The sequence below is a fragment of the Lissotriton vulgaris genome, chromosome 7, assembly GCF_964263255.1.
Source record: "Lissotriton vulgaris chromosome 7, aLisVul1.2, whole genome shotgun sequence".
NCBI lineage: Eukaryota > Metazoa > Chordata > Amphibia > Caudata > Salamandridae > Lissotriton > Lissotriton vulgaris.
Genome location: NC_141695.1, coordinates 750900138 through 750916456, shown reverse-complemented (window position 1 = coordinate 750916456; position 16319 = coordinate 750900138). Strand labels below are relative to the sequence as shown.

The window sequence follows — 16319 nt, the reverse complement described above, 5'->3', positions numbered from 1 at the left end:
GGGGGAGGGAGAGCAGCTACTGATCGAACAGCCAGGTCTTGAGGAGTCTCCTGAAGGTCAGCAGGTCCTGGGTCTGTCGTAGGTGGATGGGGAGGGTGTTCCATGTCTTGGTGGTGAGGTGGGAGAAGGATCTGCCGCGGGTGGTCATTCGGTGGATGAGTGGGACGGTGGCAAGAGCGAGGTCAGCATAGCGGAGATGGTGGTTGGGGGATGTAGAAGGTCAATCAATCAAACATTTATAAAGCGCGCTCCATACCTGTGAGTGTCCCAAGGTGCTGAGGGGGGCTGCAGCTAGAGGTCGAAGAGCCAGGCCTTGAGTAGTCTCCTGAAGGTCTGTCTGCCGAAGGTGGAGGGGGAGGGAGTTCCAAGTCTTGGTGGCGCGGTAGGAGAAGGATCTGCCTCCGGCAGTGGTTCTGTGGATGCGTGGGACGGCGGCCAGTGAGAGGTCGGCGGAGCGGAGCCTCCTGTTGGGTGCGTAGAATGATAGTCGGTTGTTGAGGAAGGCCGGGCCTTTGTTGAGGTATGCTGGTCAGGCGTCGTGGAGTGCTTTGTGAGTGTGGGTGAGGAGCTTGAAGGTGATCCTCTTATTAACGGGGAGCCAGTGCAGGTCCCTCAGGTGGGCGGTGATGTGGCTGTAGTGGGGGGTGTTGAGGATGAGGCGTGCGGAGGCGTTCTGTATGCATTGGAGTCTCTTCTGGAGTTTGGCCGTGGTTCCCACGTAGAGGGCGTTGCCATAGTCCAACCTGCTGGCGACGAGGGCCTGGGTGACTGTACTTCTGGTTCCGCTGGGGATCCATCTGTAGATCTTGCGAAGCATACGGAGGGTGTTGAAGCAGGAGGAGGAGACGGCGCTGACTTGTTGGGTCATTGACAGAGAAGAGTCCAGGATGAACCCCAGGTTGCGTGCATGGTCTTTGGGTGTCGGCGCAGTTCCCAGCGAGTCCGGCCACCAGCAGTCTTCCTAGGCAGAGGAGGTAGAGCCGAGGATGAGGACCTCCTTCTTGTCCAAGTTCAGTTTCAGGCGACTGCTCTTCATCCATTCGACGACGGCCTTCATCCCTTCGTGCAAGTTGGTGTTGGCGGTGGTTGGGTCTTTGGTGAGGGAGAGGATCAGCTGGGTGTCGTCGGCATATAAGATTATGTTGAGATCATGCGATAGGACGATGTTGGGGAGCGGTGTCATGTAGACGTTGAAGAGGGTCGGGCTGAGGGATGATCCTTGGGGTATGCCGCAGGTGATCTTGGTGGCTTCGGATTGGAATGGAGGGAGGCGGACTCTCTGGGTTCTGTCGGTGAGGAAGGAAGTGATCCAGTCCAGGGCGCAGATCCCTGCGTTGTATAGACTTGTGAGAAGGGTGTGGTGGCAGACGGTGTCAAAGGCGGCGAGAGGTCCAGGAGGATGAGGGCTGCGATTTCGTCGCTGTCCAGCAGGGCCCTGATGTCGTCAGTGGCGGTGATGAGGGCGGTTTCAGTGCTGTGTTGCTGCGGAATCTGGAATGGGATAAGTCCAAGGTGTTGTTCTCTTCGAGGAATTGGGTCAGTTGTCTGTTGACGATCTTCTCGATGACTTTCGCTGGGAACGGGAGCAAGGAGATGGGGTGGAAGTTCTTGAGGTCCTTTGGGTCTGCCTTGGGTTTCTTGAGTAGGGCATTGATCTCTGTGTGTTTTCAGCTTTCCAGGAAGGTGGCGGTCTTGAAAGAGCTGTTGAAGATCTTACGGAGTTGGGGTGCGATTATGGAGCTTGCTTTGTTTAAGATGTGATGGGGGCAGGGGTCTGATGGTGAGCCGGAGTGGATGGTGTTCATGGTTTTGATGGTTTCTTCGTCATTGATGTGGTTCCAGGAGGTCAGGTGGCCAGTGCGACTGGGGAAGGTGAGTCTGGGGTGTTGGCGGCTGTCTGAGAGGTCTGGGTGTTGAAGCTGTCGTGGATGTCTCCGATCTTGCCGTGGAAGAAGGTAGCTAGAGAGTCGCAGAGGTCTTGTGACGGCGAGATGTTGCTGGAGCTGGGGTTGGCTTGTTCCTTCACGATGTTGAAGAGCTCTTTGCTGTTGTGTGCGCTGTTGTCGATGCGTTCCTTGAAGGAGGTCCTTTTGGCCGTTTGAATGAGTTGGTGGTGTCTGCGGCTGGCGTTCTTGAGGGCTGCATGGTTGTCTGGTGTTTGCTTGTTGCACCATTTCTTCTCTATTCATCAGCAGGTCTGCTTGGATGTCTGGAGGTCGGTGGTGAACCAGATGGCTCTTCTGTTGGTGCATCTGTTTGAGGATTTCTTGAGCGGAAAGAGGGTGTTGGTGCAGTCGTCGATCCATTGCCTGAGGTAGCGGGCGGCTGTGTCACTATGGTCAGTTGGTGGGTCTTGGGCGAGGGTGGTGATTAGCTGATCTTCTGTAACCTTGTTCCAGCTGCGGTGGGGGATTCTTTGCTGGTGGTTGTGTGTGATGGTTTTCATGAAGGTGAAGTGGATGCAGCGGTGGTCGGTCCTGTGGGTTTAGGTGGTGTGGCTGATGGAGACGTGGCTGCTGGCGGAGAATATGGGGTCATACCAACTGAACAATATATTTCTCATTTCCGCTTTCCTTTCTTCCACTTATCCACATACACTTTAATCTGAACCGTTTTAAATTAGAGTTGGATTGTAACAGAAAGTCCTCTGTTGGGTGGAGAAAGCACTAAATAGGGCAGATACCCACCAGCTGAATTTTCTCTTGCATAATAATCCTTTGGTGGGGGAAATCTTCTAGTGTACTTCCCTCGGAATTTAACACTCCCTCTACAATTTAATTAATTTTCTGCAATAGCCTAATTCCAAATCGAGGAAAACAAGTAATTTTGTTGCCTTAGGGACAAAATGTTTTTTGTAGTGCTCAGAAATTATCTTCAGATGCTCCGATCCTTCTGCTTTGATATCTCAAGACAAGACAGAAATTTTAGTCCTTGTAGATATCACTACCAGCATTTCTACAGTACTTTAATCATGGCCAGTGTGGCTGAAATTAACCTCTTATGCAACACATCATGTTGGAAAGCAATTTCAAATTAGCTGCTGACGTTGGTGGTTTTGATGTCCCATTGTGACGGCAATGGTTACTGAAAAGAGAATGGGCCACGGAGAATGAACCTTAGTGGGCTTGTGCCGTCATTGTGTAAGTGGCATAAATAGCCCAAGGAGAGGTGGAGGCAACAGCAATTGATAAAGCTGTTTAAATGCCTGTACCTAAATCTCAAATGGATGGCATAAAGTACTATGCAAATCAGCAACATGCCATTTGGGCCTGAATATGAGTTGAGCAGTATCCAGGGCGGCACAAAGCTCCACTCAATTATAAGTAGCCTGGTTGTAAAATTGGATTGGTGTGGAAAATTCGATAGACGAACTAGCTTTTCGGATTGGGCGTCAGTGCAGCTTGACCCCGGTCCTGGCTCTGGCCCAACCTGTTTCTAAGCCATGCTCGTCCTTTACAAGACCATATGTTGCTTTACTCTTTTCAACGTCTCAAGTCCTTTTCCTGTTCCCACTCCCCTGTCCAACCCCCCACTCAGTTTTACCACCTGCTCCAAGCAGCTGGTACTTTTGAGTGTTAATTCACATGGAATTGTAAATTCTGTGTGTAATTCCACCCCAAAATGTGTTTGCATGTTTCATCTCCATTCTGTGGAGATTAACTTGTATTAGGTGTTGAGATATCTGCTGAAATTGTTAATTCATGCCCATCGAATCTTCCCACCTAACTTGCTATCGGGGCATTAGTGTCAGCACATTTATCTGAGAATCCTGATTTTCACACAGGGCCCCAGTGATAAGCCACCTCTGCGTTGGACCTGACTCTCTGAAACTTGTGTTCATCGGGTGAGAACGCTTCTGTTCTGGATGAATGGCTGCCAGAGAGTCTGTAGCTCATTCTCGTGCAGTGTTTGAGTTTCACTGTTGTTGTACTTTTGGAAATGTACATAGTTACCCTTCCGATTGCTTTGCTTTCTGTTTTCCGGTTACTTTCTGGCCTTTAATATGCGTGTGTACATTCCACTAGCCCGAGGTAATGCAGCAGGTTTGTGGTGGCTTTCCTCTCTGTCTTCGCCCGCATTTCAAGTTCCTCGCATTTATTCACAGCAGGCCTAACCTTGGTACGTACACTGATCAGTGACAGGGATTCCCTTTTCTGGTATTCTATTGTGTGATATTTTAATACCCACAGCTCTTTCCTCCTTTCTGTCACTCTCCTTCAAGACTTTAGACAACTCCACTACCTCGAAGTTTTCCTCCAGTGGGGGTGATTGCTCCAGAGCACATTGTCTCCATAGGGGCTGAAGCATTATTAAAGGAAGAGCATTGGCCTCCCATCCAATCCCCAAGTTTCTGCCTGTGTGTGCATGCGACCTCTGCAAGGCCTCCTCATCCTTGACATGAAGTGCAGTGTTTAAGGAGGCAGCAGTCAAGAATGCCATTGGAGGGGGAAGGTGGGTGGGAAATTGAGTTTTTACCTCTATGATGAACTAATAATTCACTCTTGCAGTGATGGCAAGTAAATAGTGTTAACTTGAGTCTTCACGAGTGCATTACAGAAAAATGTGCTGTCACGTAGGATTATATGGAACTAATCTGCTTTCCCGGAAGTGAGGCTTGCATTGGCAGTAAAAGCTAACATTCGCTGCCAAGTGATTGGCTGCCAAGGCGGAAACATTCCAAAGCATGCACCAATTAGAGAAAGACTCAGCGTCTAAGACTGGTCTATTGCGTGCGCCAATTTCACAATGACATGAACACTTTGAATACAGAACCCCAGGGGTAAAGAAAGAGGACAATATTCATCAGAGGTTAACTTGCTCCTGGGCTAAAAAGCAAAAGTCTTAGTGATTTAGAGAAGTTAAGTGCGTCCACTCTTCATTCAGTTCTAATGTCTAATGAGAAATCCCACGTTGTTTGCCATTTCTTAGTTGGCTCTTCCCATATAGTTTTTCTGAAATTGTCCTTCCTTTTTGATGATGTCATAGGTAGTGGAAGCCAATCCAAAAAATCAAATAACAGTAATCTTTGTGTGATAGTGAATTTGCTACCCTTAAGTGGAAAGTTTATCCATTTATTATAATTACTTTTTTATTTTATTTTTTAAATTATTTATTTCTTAGATTAAAATCTCATTGAAATCTGCCTCACGGGAAGAGTTACGATGTGGTAAAGTTGACACTCCATACATGCATCTATTTACTTGTGCACATTTAAACAGAAAGTGTTTTGCTTACTTTAGCGGGTTCTGCCCAAAATGTAGATTATTGTAAGAGAATATATTCCTGAAGAACATTTGGAGATTTTCTAAGTTATATCTGGTAACCTGACACGCCTTTGACACTCCCAACCTTCAATGGCATTTAAGAAGCCCCATAGGTCATAGGTCTGGCCATCTTTGGTGATATGTTAAATTTGTTCCAGATTTGTCGGTCTGAGCCCAATCACCAAACATGGAAGCCAGATGTATAGTTTTCCTGAATTATTGTGTTTTACTGTATTTTTGCTTTTAGAATGAATTTGCGGTTAAATCCCAAATCGCTTCTGTAAATAATTCTTCCACTCTGTTCTGTTAGCAGGTTTCTGGCGGTGAAGGTGCAGGATTGGATAACCTACTGAAGGCGACGCCTGGTGACCAGGAGGAAAAATGTCTTGCATCAATCCAATTTTGAGAATCCTGTGGGTTTGGGCATTGTCTTGCTCCCCCGAGAATTCACTGCTCGCACAACGATATAATTTTTAGAACTGTTGTATCTTTTATACGTTCCGAGAAATAAAAGCTTTGCTTCCTATTTTCTGGGATTATTTGGTCTCTGGCAATTGTCTACAGTCATCACATTTGACATCACCTTCCATGTCACCTACTGTAACTAAAAGGCGCCTCTACACAGCTTCTCACAAACAGCGGGTGACTTAGTGTCTGAGAAAGAACATACGCAATAGAGTCTGTCAAAGGATCATCTAGAATACTGGATGGGATGCTTTCTCTTCCAGCTGATACCACAACCCTAAGTGCATCTTGGATTCAAAAGAAGGCTCAGCTCTTATTCCGAAAGGGTGCTTTGTGGCTACCAGATCAAACATTCTGATGTGGCATGGGGCAGAAAAAGCTAATCTTGATGTTTTTGAAAGGGTGTAAGAAAATAGATGCCAGTAATATTTTCTCCTCTTAAAAATAAAGTCTTAGGGGCCCATTAGGATGGCGGGCGGAATGCCCCCGCCAGGCTGGCGGTAGCCACCGCCAGCCTGGCGGGGGCAATCTGCCCGCCATCCGCACCTAAATCCGCCCGCCATATTAGGATGGCGGGGGGACCGCGGCGTACAGAAAGACCGTGTGCCGCTTTTCCGCCCCGGTCGCCTTGCGGCCGGGGTGGAAAAGGTTTAATATGGTGGCGGTGTCTATTAGACACCGCCAGTCATAATAGCATTGCCCAAAACAGATGCCGAAAGGCATGCAGTCTTTACTTTGGGGGCCCCCTGCGGGCCCCCAGAGTGAAGGACAGGTGGGGGGTGCACACGGGAGGGTACCTGTGGTACCCCCCTGCATTTGCATTAACAAAGCGGCAGGCACCGCGTGGTGCCTGCCGCTTTGTTAATGCAAATGCATATATGCATTTTTAGCATTGTGGCGGCCACAATGCTAAAAATGCAGTATGCGCCCGCCACACTGACGGGCGCATCCTGATCCCCCCCACGGGACCCCCGCCCTTATGGCGGGCGGTCCCAAACTCCGATAGGATGGCAGGCGGACTAAGTCTGCCCGCCATCCTAATGACCCCCTAAGTTTGGTGATCCATTTGAAACAAACTTGTTTTCATAGAGTTGGTGATAATTTAATGTGATTGTTGATGCCCCATAATACTTTTAATGCTAATGTGTGGCACTTTCCCTGCGCATCATACCTAACTCTGTTTTGGTGAACATAGTCTCCTGTCTAAAACCACCCACATTTTTTATTACAGTCATCAGGGCATTGTTAGTAGGTTTTTATTGTTATTCAAGAATGAGTAATCCATGGCCTTTGTGACTTTCTGCAAACATCCGGACAATTCCACTCATCTAGTCATGTTACAAGCATTGTGAATACACAGACGCAGACAATTTGCATCATGCAGGTGCACAGTGCACACTACAGTCTCCTGCGAGGTTTCGAGGGACAGCAACATTAAGAAGCCCATCCTACTTTGTTGATCTGTGCATTGTACCCTCTGATAGCTCCCGGAACAACATGAACCGCCGGTTTGTGGTTAAGCAACAAAAAGAGGTTCCTTGTTTGTTGACAAATAGCAATAAATAGCAGAACTATGACATGGTGGTATAAGCTTTGTATCTAACTGCAATACACTGGACTTATTTAGTGGTCAATCTAATGACTACTGAGTAGCTAGAAAAATAAAACATGGGCCAGAAAAGTGCATGCTTGTGAATAATCACTTACCTTTACCATGGGGATATTTGTTGTCCTTCGTATCATCTCTGTGTTTGGGGGGCCTAGTATGGAAGTTGCCTTTATGTGAAGGGGCTCTTTTAATTTATTTTCCTTATTCTTTTGATAGTTCCTCCTCACACACACACAAACATTCCCACTCACACACACACAGCATGCTTTTTCACATTAATGTCTGTCTGTCATATTCCATAATGGCTCAACCATAAAGATGGAAAGACGTTGGTGTAATCAGCAGCAAGCAGCCACTTATCTCTTAGCATCTGGTAAAGGTGTTTTTTAAAAAGTGGTACCCATGAGTGACTGGCACAGTGTAAAGATTAGCTACTTTCTCTCTCTTTGAAAGCTGCCACGCTCCCCCAGAGTCACTAGTGCAACACAGCAGACCACAGGTAACCACAAGCGCAATTTCAGAACTCCGATCTGCAGGAGTCACTTATGGATCAATGAGAGCTCGTTTATAATTCCAGCTAGATCCCCATCTCCATCCCAGCTTTCTACCCACCCCACTCCCTCTCGGAGCCTTTTTAAAGCTGCAACACACAATGTCTACTGACAATCTTCAAGACGCGGTTTTGCAGCAATACAGATCCTGCCTGCCCGCCCGCAGTGTCCAGAAAACAGTGCCAGCTACCCGTCTGTGGAAGTGACCAATCCCGCGCTACAGACAGCCCCTTTTGCTTAGAAGCAGTGATCCTATGATTTGCTCCAAACACATACCTAATGATGCTCCATCCCACTTTGGCATCCTATGCAGCAGCTACCAGCAGTAACATCATACCACATGTCAAACTGTATCATATTGGGCGACATTCCCAGCCAGGTTGCCACTCAGAGACCACTTCTGATTCACCTTTCTATGAAATTTGTGTTGGGCCCATAATGGGATGGGGTGGGGCAGCACATACCACAGACCAGCTTATTGGTGTGTAAAAGGCCGCTTTATTGGAAACCGGTGCACCTTACAAATACATAACCTTGGCCTTTGCCGAACAAAACTAGACCTCACTAAATATATACATCCTAACATACCCCGCTCCCCCACCCCTAAAATTGGATCCCCTTTGCAACAATTATAACCACCAACTTGCAATTTGCAACCTCTTACCTAACTAACTATATAACTTCTTATATCTACCCAACTGTAAACCCCAACCTCATAACACCCCCCTTGCATTTCGAGGGAAAAAAACCACCAACCTAAAGGCCTCCGCACACACACCAGCACCTGCTCCAGCGACAAAACGCCTGTCCAGAATATACCCCCCGATGCACCTGCTCCCAACAAGACCACCTCTCAAAAACCACCCATAATGCCAAACCTACAAAACAACCGTCAATCTACCCCTTGCAAAAAGTTAATAGGGTGGGCGGGCGGGAAAAAGCTAGCACCCCCCAGGACACCACCCACTGGCTGCTGGGTCACTGCCACCAAAATGGTGGACAGTCTCCTAAGATGTCCGGTTAAGTATCCCACAGCCCAATGTAGCCCAATGCCAGCCCAAGGGGAGCCCAAGGTCCAGCCCAACCAGCTCAAAAAGAAATCCAGGTAGCCCATCCAGCCCACTGAGGTGCTGGCTGCCCCCCCCCCCCCCCCGGGCCAAAATCCCCCAGGGGGGGCCAGGTCTCCCGCTGGTCGGCCACCCCTACCAAGGCCCTATTGGGCCCATAATGGGGTGGGGAGGGGCAGCACATACCACAGACCAGCTTGTTGTTGTTTAAAAGGCTGCTTTATTGGAAACAGGTGCACCTTACAAATACATAACCTTGGCCTTTGCCAAACAAAACTAGACCTCACTAAATATATACTTCCTAACATACCCCGCTCCCCCACCCCTAAAATTAGATCTCCTTTGCAACAATTATATCCACCAACTTGCAATTTGCAACCTCTGACCTAACTAACTATATAACTTCTTATATCTACCCAACTGTAAACCCCAACCTCATAACTCCCCCTTGCATTTCTAGGGGAAAAAACGCCACTCGAAAGTCATCCTACCAGCTTTCGACCCCCCCTTTAGGATGCTAGACTCTTAGGATACCGGCACACACTTATGGCCTTATCCAGTGCCTCCTTCAACTGCACAATGTACAACTCCATCCCATACTGAGATAGGTGTACTCCCTCCTCCCGAAAAAAATACACCGCCCTGTATTGGAGCTCCGGATGTTCTATCCTACCCACACCTTCCTTCTCGCAAAAGTACCTAATTTCCCTGTTGAGATTCCTGCGTGCCCTATCTATAGCCGCCGGCCTTTCTGCTCCTCTCGATAGCCATCTGGGTACTAGCTCTGACCGCATAACATGGCAGCCTGACCACTGGCGCCGCACCTCCAACAAGTCCCGCTTCATTTGCTTGACTAAAGCCAGCCCCTTGCACTGCACCAAATCATTCTCGCCTAAGTGTATAAGAAGCACACTCGGACACCCCCCCTTCCTGGCCGCTTTATTCAAGACCGGCAACAGCTCATGCCACCGCATATCCCCACGCCCTTGCCACTGGCACACAAACAACCCCGGATCCAATCCTAAATTCAGACTCCGCACCTTTTCCCATTCTACTCGTTCTGCTTTTTTCACAAAGGAATGGCCCACAATGAGTATAGACAGTACAGCCTCCTCTGGCCCCGCCACTGCACCTGCAAAGACACATATGTGAGCCAGAAGAAAAAACGGTCATCAAGCGCGGTCCTCCATCCCCACTCCCCTCAGCCTGATATACCTCTTATAGCAGTCCGACTTCCAACGTCCTAAGTGCATGAGGTCCTCCTTCCCCCAACCTTGTCGAGCCGCATCTGTCGCTGCCCCAATCCGGAAAGAATGTGTGCCAACCACCCACGGGTCCTCACCCATGGTGCGTAGGGCGTGCCGCAGGACCCCCACAACTGAGCTGCAGTCACCCTGGTATGATTAGCCTGACGAAACACCTCGCCCGCGTCCACCTGCAGCGCGGAAGTCAACAAACCACCCCAAGTCACTGGGCAAACCCCCCCTCTTCCACTGGACCCATCACAACCCACTTCCCCACGACCCTTTGGTCGGTCTTAGAGTGTCGCAGCCGCATCGCCACCTCCTGCATCCTCAGGTCGACGTCCCCCACAAAATCCCAGGTCCCCCTCTGGCCCCCACCAGCTCAGAGACACGAAACGCTCCAAAGTACATCCACGACATGAGCGTGGGAAACAGCACAGTCTCCTCCTGATTGTGGCAAATAGAGGGCAAAAACCGAATCAGGGTGCCGAGCATCCCTGCCGTGATGGGCCTACGCCTACCCACTCTGCCCCTCGCCCCTGCGTCCAACCCTCCAACAATCATGTTCCCAGCTCCCCTGCAGATGGTGCATACCCCCACCACAACTTCCCCATGAAGGCCACCGCCGCCAATGTCCCGGCAATCGTCACCCATGACATCCTCCTGTCCATCATGCGCAGTATGAACTGCACCACCTGCTTACACTGCCACCAGCGATCCTCCTGCTGCACCGCCCCACCTTCCTGAAACTCCCGCCAGGCCTGTTTGTACATTCTCCAGGTAGAAACCGCCACTGACGCTCTTACCAGCTGTATGACCCGGTTTCTCCCATGTGCCACAGCCCCAGCTGTACCGGCATTTTGTGGTCCTCCTCCTCCGTGGCTAGCCCATGGAACCTGTGCCACTGTGAATGAGACAAAGCATCCGCAATGTCATTGTCCACCCTGGGAACCTGTCGATCTTGAAACAAAATATTGTGCTGTAGACATTTCATAATAAACACCCTCATCAACTTAAGCACTTGCGGGTCCCTGGCGCACTGTCTGTTAACGACCTGCACCACCGCCATGTTGTGCACTCTAAAAATTACCCGCTTGTGCGCCATCTCCGGCGCCCACACCGTCACCGCCACCACGAGTGGGAAGAGCTCCAAGAAAGCAATGCTCCATCCCCCGCCTTGCCGATGTGATGGCCATTCTTCCGCACACCACCGTCCCTGCCAGTACAAACCGAAACCTCCCACCCCGCCGCATCTGACAAATGGTCACGTCCCAGTCCCAGTCCAAGTCCCAGTCCGACGGGGGCGCCATGGGCACACCATTAAAGCACTCCAGGAAAGCCCGCCACATCCTCCTTCGTCCCCGCCGACAAACGGAGGTGGTGGTGTGGCAATATGAGTCCGGATAGCGCCAGCCCCAGCCGCCTGGAAAATATACGGCCCTCCCGAACGATGCAACACGCAAAATTCAGATGCCCCAACAGAACCTGTACCTCACACACCGTCACCTTCTGTTTCTGCAACATGCTGTCCAACAATGCCAGCATATGTACCTTCTTCTTCGCCGGCAGGCGTGCTTCCATGGCCACGTAGTCTGGCTCTATGCCCAGAAATAACAGCACCGTGCTGGGACCCTGCGTCTTCTCTGGCACCAGAGGCACACCCAGTTTACCCATGAGTTCCGTAAAACCGTCCAGCTGCTGCTGGCAGTCCGCCGAACCGGGCCATCCCACCAGGAAGAAGTAATTCAGGTAGTGCGTCACCGCCTCGTTACCCGTGTGCCAGGGAAAAACCCACTGCAAGAAGGTACTGAAGCGCTCAAACAAGGCGCACGAGATCGAGCACCCCATGGGCAACGCCTTATCCACAAAGATGTCCCTGTCAAACTGGATTCCCAACAGCGGGTGATCCTCTGGATGTACCGGTAGCAGCCTGAATGCCGACTTAATGTCGCATTTTGCCATGAGGGCTCCTTCCCCCACCGACGCCACTAACTGCCGCGCCACACCCACCTACGAGTATGACACCGATGACAACTCCATCGAAATGTAATCATTCACCAACGGCCCCTCTGGCCCTGACAGGTGCTGAATCAGGCGAAATTGCCCGGGCTCCTTCTTCGGCACCACATCGATAGAGGAAATGATCAAGTTCTGGATGGGTGCCCCACGAAAGGGGCCTGCCATCCGCCCCGCCTGCACTTCCTTAAACAATTTGTCCCGCACCACCGTCTTTTGCGCATTAACTGATTTCAAATTCTCCGCCCACCGAGCGATCCGCGGCCCCTCGTAACCCAAACGGAAACCGTCCCGGAACCCCCGGCGCAACACGCTCGCGTCTTCAGCCCGGAGATAGGACGCTAGGAGGGTATTCAGCCGGTCCAGCCTAACCGGTGTATGAGCCTTTGCCCATATTCCCTGACCCCCCTTTTCCTCCCCAACTCCTGGGCTGTGCTTCGGTCACCGCGGGCCACCCCCTTTTGTACCACTTTGTTCGCCATAAGTTGGCAGGGTATGCTCAGACGTGAGTCCCTTGCTCACTTTGCCACTGGATTCAAGCAAGCCGGGCTGAAGACGGCTGGAATGCCAGAAACCGGTCCTCGGAAGCTTGTTTCCGGTCCAGGGAAGGCATGGCTTGGCAGTTCGGGCTGGACTGTTTCCATGAGGCACAGGGTCAGACTGATTTGCATATAGCCATGTCTGAACTGGGGTGGCAAAGTGGGCTAAAGAACGGTGATGGATTAAACCCAGATATGTTGACTGGGTGTGAGTGTTTGATTGGTTCAGATGCTCCGTCCATCACCACCCCCTTTTGTACTGCCTAACCAGTGGTGCAGGGGGGCCTCCTCGGGGCCTATAAAGCACTATGAACAACATTACTGCATTCCCCCCGTCCCGCCCCTCCCGAATCTCCCCTTCCTCCATGCTGTCCTCATCGTAATCCAACTGCGGCCCATCCATATCCCAGCCATGCCATCGGTCGTCCTCAATGGGCTCCATTCTACTGAGCCCCGCTTTCTCCCTGCAAGTGCGCCAAAGCTCGCCCAGATCGACACTCCCTCTTCTCCGCTCATCCACTGTCATCTCAGGGTCCCAATCCTCACTGCCAGACCTTCGCCCCCGGCGGCTGTATCGACCCTTCGGGTGGGACTGGCGGGGACCTACCACCCTGCCTCCCGTAGGACTCTAGCATCCGGTCCCACGTGGGAGCGCGACCGCCCGTACAAAGCAGAGCTTGCCCATCCTCTCGGTGGGTTGGAGCCGCATGCTGCTCTCCCGAGCACCTCACCAACCGCTCCTGTCAAGAAAAGTAGGTGGAGTCCAGCATGCCGGGGTTAAAAGGACCCCACCCCCCGCCAGAAACCCCCGAGCCACCCCACACTCCCCTCCCAAACCCCGCCGAATGTCCCCCCTGCAGCGCCGGGGTGTCACGCCCCACCCCCGCTCCCGACCCATGCCCCGCCAACCCCGCCCCCCACCTCCCCTTCGCTCCACACCAGCGATTCCATCTCCCGCCGCACTGACCACCCCCCACCCTCCCACCCATGGCCCCAAGAATTCCCCCATCCACCCCCTCCAAAGGCCCCTTACCCCTCCACACCCCACCCATCTGCCCGCCCCTCCCCGGTGCTCCAACCCGCTCCCCACGTGCGCCGCTCAAGCTCCCCCCGAAGTCTCCATTAGATGAGTCATCCCTCCCGCACCCGGGCCCTCGCACACCAGGACCAGACCCACCCCGAGGTGACCCCGGCGGCACCCCACCCCCCAACACTCCCACCCCCTCAGGAGCACCCCAAAAGCCCCCCGGTGCCTCAACCACCTGCACCCCCTCTCCAAACTCCGGTTCTGAGTCCTCAATTAGTAATGGGGACACCCCCCAATGCTCTCAGGCATGGAGAAGCCCCCCCTGCCCCCTCCCCACCACGTGGCTGCTTCACTCGCATTGGGCCCTGGTGCTGTGCGCCACTCCTGCCCTCCCGCATCAATCTGCCTGCAGCCGCCACCCCTCGGGCCGCCCCTCGCTCCCTCCACAAAAGCCAGTCGGGCTGCTGTACCACTCCCTGCCGCCCCCCCTCCGACCCCTCGCACCCGCCTCGTCATTAACGCGGCCACGCCGCACACCGTCCCCCTCCCTTTCGTCACTCCCCCCTCCCTCCGCCACCAGCGGCCGCCGCACACGAGGCGGCTCCACCGCCATGACTGCCGCCGCAGCGCCGCTCGGCGCGCGCCGCCGCAGCCTTACATTGAAATCGGGCCGCAGCAGATCAGTGCGGCCCGCGTCTTCAAAGAGGCGGAGGGCCTTCACCACTCTGGGGTACTCTCGAGCCACCATCGCCGGAGTCACAGGCAAGTAATATGTAAGCGCGCAGCACCTCCGCCGCATCACGGGACAGGGAAACCATGGGCAGAATAACCAACGGAGTCTCCCAACCACACCACACGACAACGAAGGGAACCAAGTGCCACCAAATACTACAGGCCGACACCTAACACAGCCACAAGCTCACAAAACAGCTAAAACCAAAATGCTAGCACCCCCCAGGACACCTCCCACCGGCTGCTGGGTCACTGCCACCAAAGTGGTGGACAGTCTCCTAAGATGTCCGGTTAAGTATGCCCCAGCCCAATGTAGCCCAATGCAGCCCAAGGGGAGCCCAAGGTCCAGCCCAACCAGTCCAAAAAGAAACCCAGGTAGCCCAACCAGCCCACTGAGGTGCTGGCTGCCTTCCCCCCCTGCCAGCTTCCCCCCGGGCCAAAATCCCTCGGGAGGGCCAGGCCTCCCGCTGGTCGGCCGCCACTCCCAGGGCCCTATTATGCACGGCATACCTACCTATAAAACGCTGCCAGTGCTCAGTATCCCTCCAGGCTCTTCGACTGTTGTTACCTACCTAGATCTGCCCATGGCATGTTGCTCACCCACACCACTCTGCCCGGCCAAGTTATTCATGTTTGTTTTAACTTAAGAAAGCTTTACCTCTCTGACGTTGAAGAACGTTGGTAATATAATGGTGAGTATTACTGTGACAGCTCACTTTAGAAGTCATTCTTCTGATGGTCAGTTGAATCACTCTTCTTGCATGTGACAGGGACATAAGAGTTTAGTTAGATAATCTTAGTAAGGTAATCTTTCTTTATTGCTTGATTAATTAAAATCTTAGAAGTCATCACATCCGTATAAAATATATAAAAGAATACATATATAGCATAGTTTCATATTTCCTTAAAACGGGGTGGCTATGTACTAAAATCGAACGGTTGACTAGTTAAAAATACCTACAATATATTTACGATAAAAGTGTATTGTTTGGGTGAGGGTATGGGTCAGTCCCGGTCTGAGGGCAACGCCTGTGTCCATAGATCTGATGATCTGTTCTTTGGTTCTGGTCTACTAGACTTAGTGTCGGAGCGTGGTGGGGGTCAGGGAGAGTTGCCAGACTAAAGGGCTTGGGCGTGAGTAATTGTACTCAGGTTGAAGCGTAAAGTTTTGTTTGAGCAGCTTTCATGAAGCGGACAAAGCGGCAGGTTAGTTTAGCATTGGCCCCATTGAAGCACGCCTTCACTGCCTGTCTGCAAGACCGGATATGCATCTCGTTTATATGCGGTTTTAACAGTTCTCTCCTCTCCCGGTCTAGAGACTTGCATATGCATAGAAGATGCAACATATCTTTTTTAGTTTTGCCACATAATCTGCATAGTGTAGTTGCAAATGTCCGTTTCCAAGGAGGCATGTGGGGTTTAACAGGTAAAATCCCCATCCTCAGTGCTAAAAAGCCTTCCTTTAATGATCCAGAAAAGCTGGTCCCGACATACGATTGTGGCAAGCGTTTTGAGTAGCTTTGTATCACGAACCAGCTGTGGGCCCTCTTATTTAAGCATTCTTTATCGTTTTCTATAGAGACAAGCTTAGTCAACTTATTTACCAGAACTTTGACGTTATTAAATGGAAGTCCTGACTCCCAGATATTCTCCAGGGCTAACGTGCTAATCCCTGATTGAAGGTAGGCCTTGGCAGGGGAGTCGTTTTTCCTTGATATTTCCTTCCATAGGAATGAGTTCAGCGATCCCACCTCTGTGCTCTTTATTTTATACCAGTTTTTTACATGCGCGGCCTTCCTACTTAT

The 16319-nt window shown here is 51.5% G+C and overlaps 1 long non-coding RNA gene across 1 annotated transcript in view; it reads left to right on the top strand.

Moving 5' to 3' along the window:
- Positions 1-5788, top strand: part of LOC147702359 (uncharacterized) — a 442076-nt gene extending 436288 nt beyond the window's left edge. The window contains exon 4 of the long non-coding RNA XR_015297228.1: positions 5575-5788. This is a non-coding gene — a long non-coding RNA (uncharacterized LOC147702359). The remainder of the gene's footprint in view (positions 1-5574) is intronic.
- The last annotated feature ends 10531 nt before the right edge of the window (positions 5789-16319 follow it).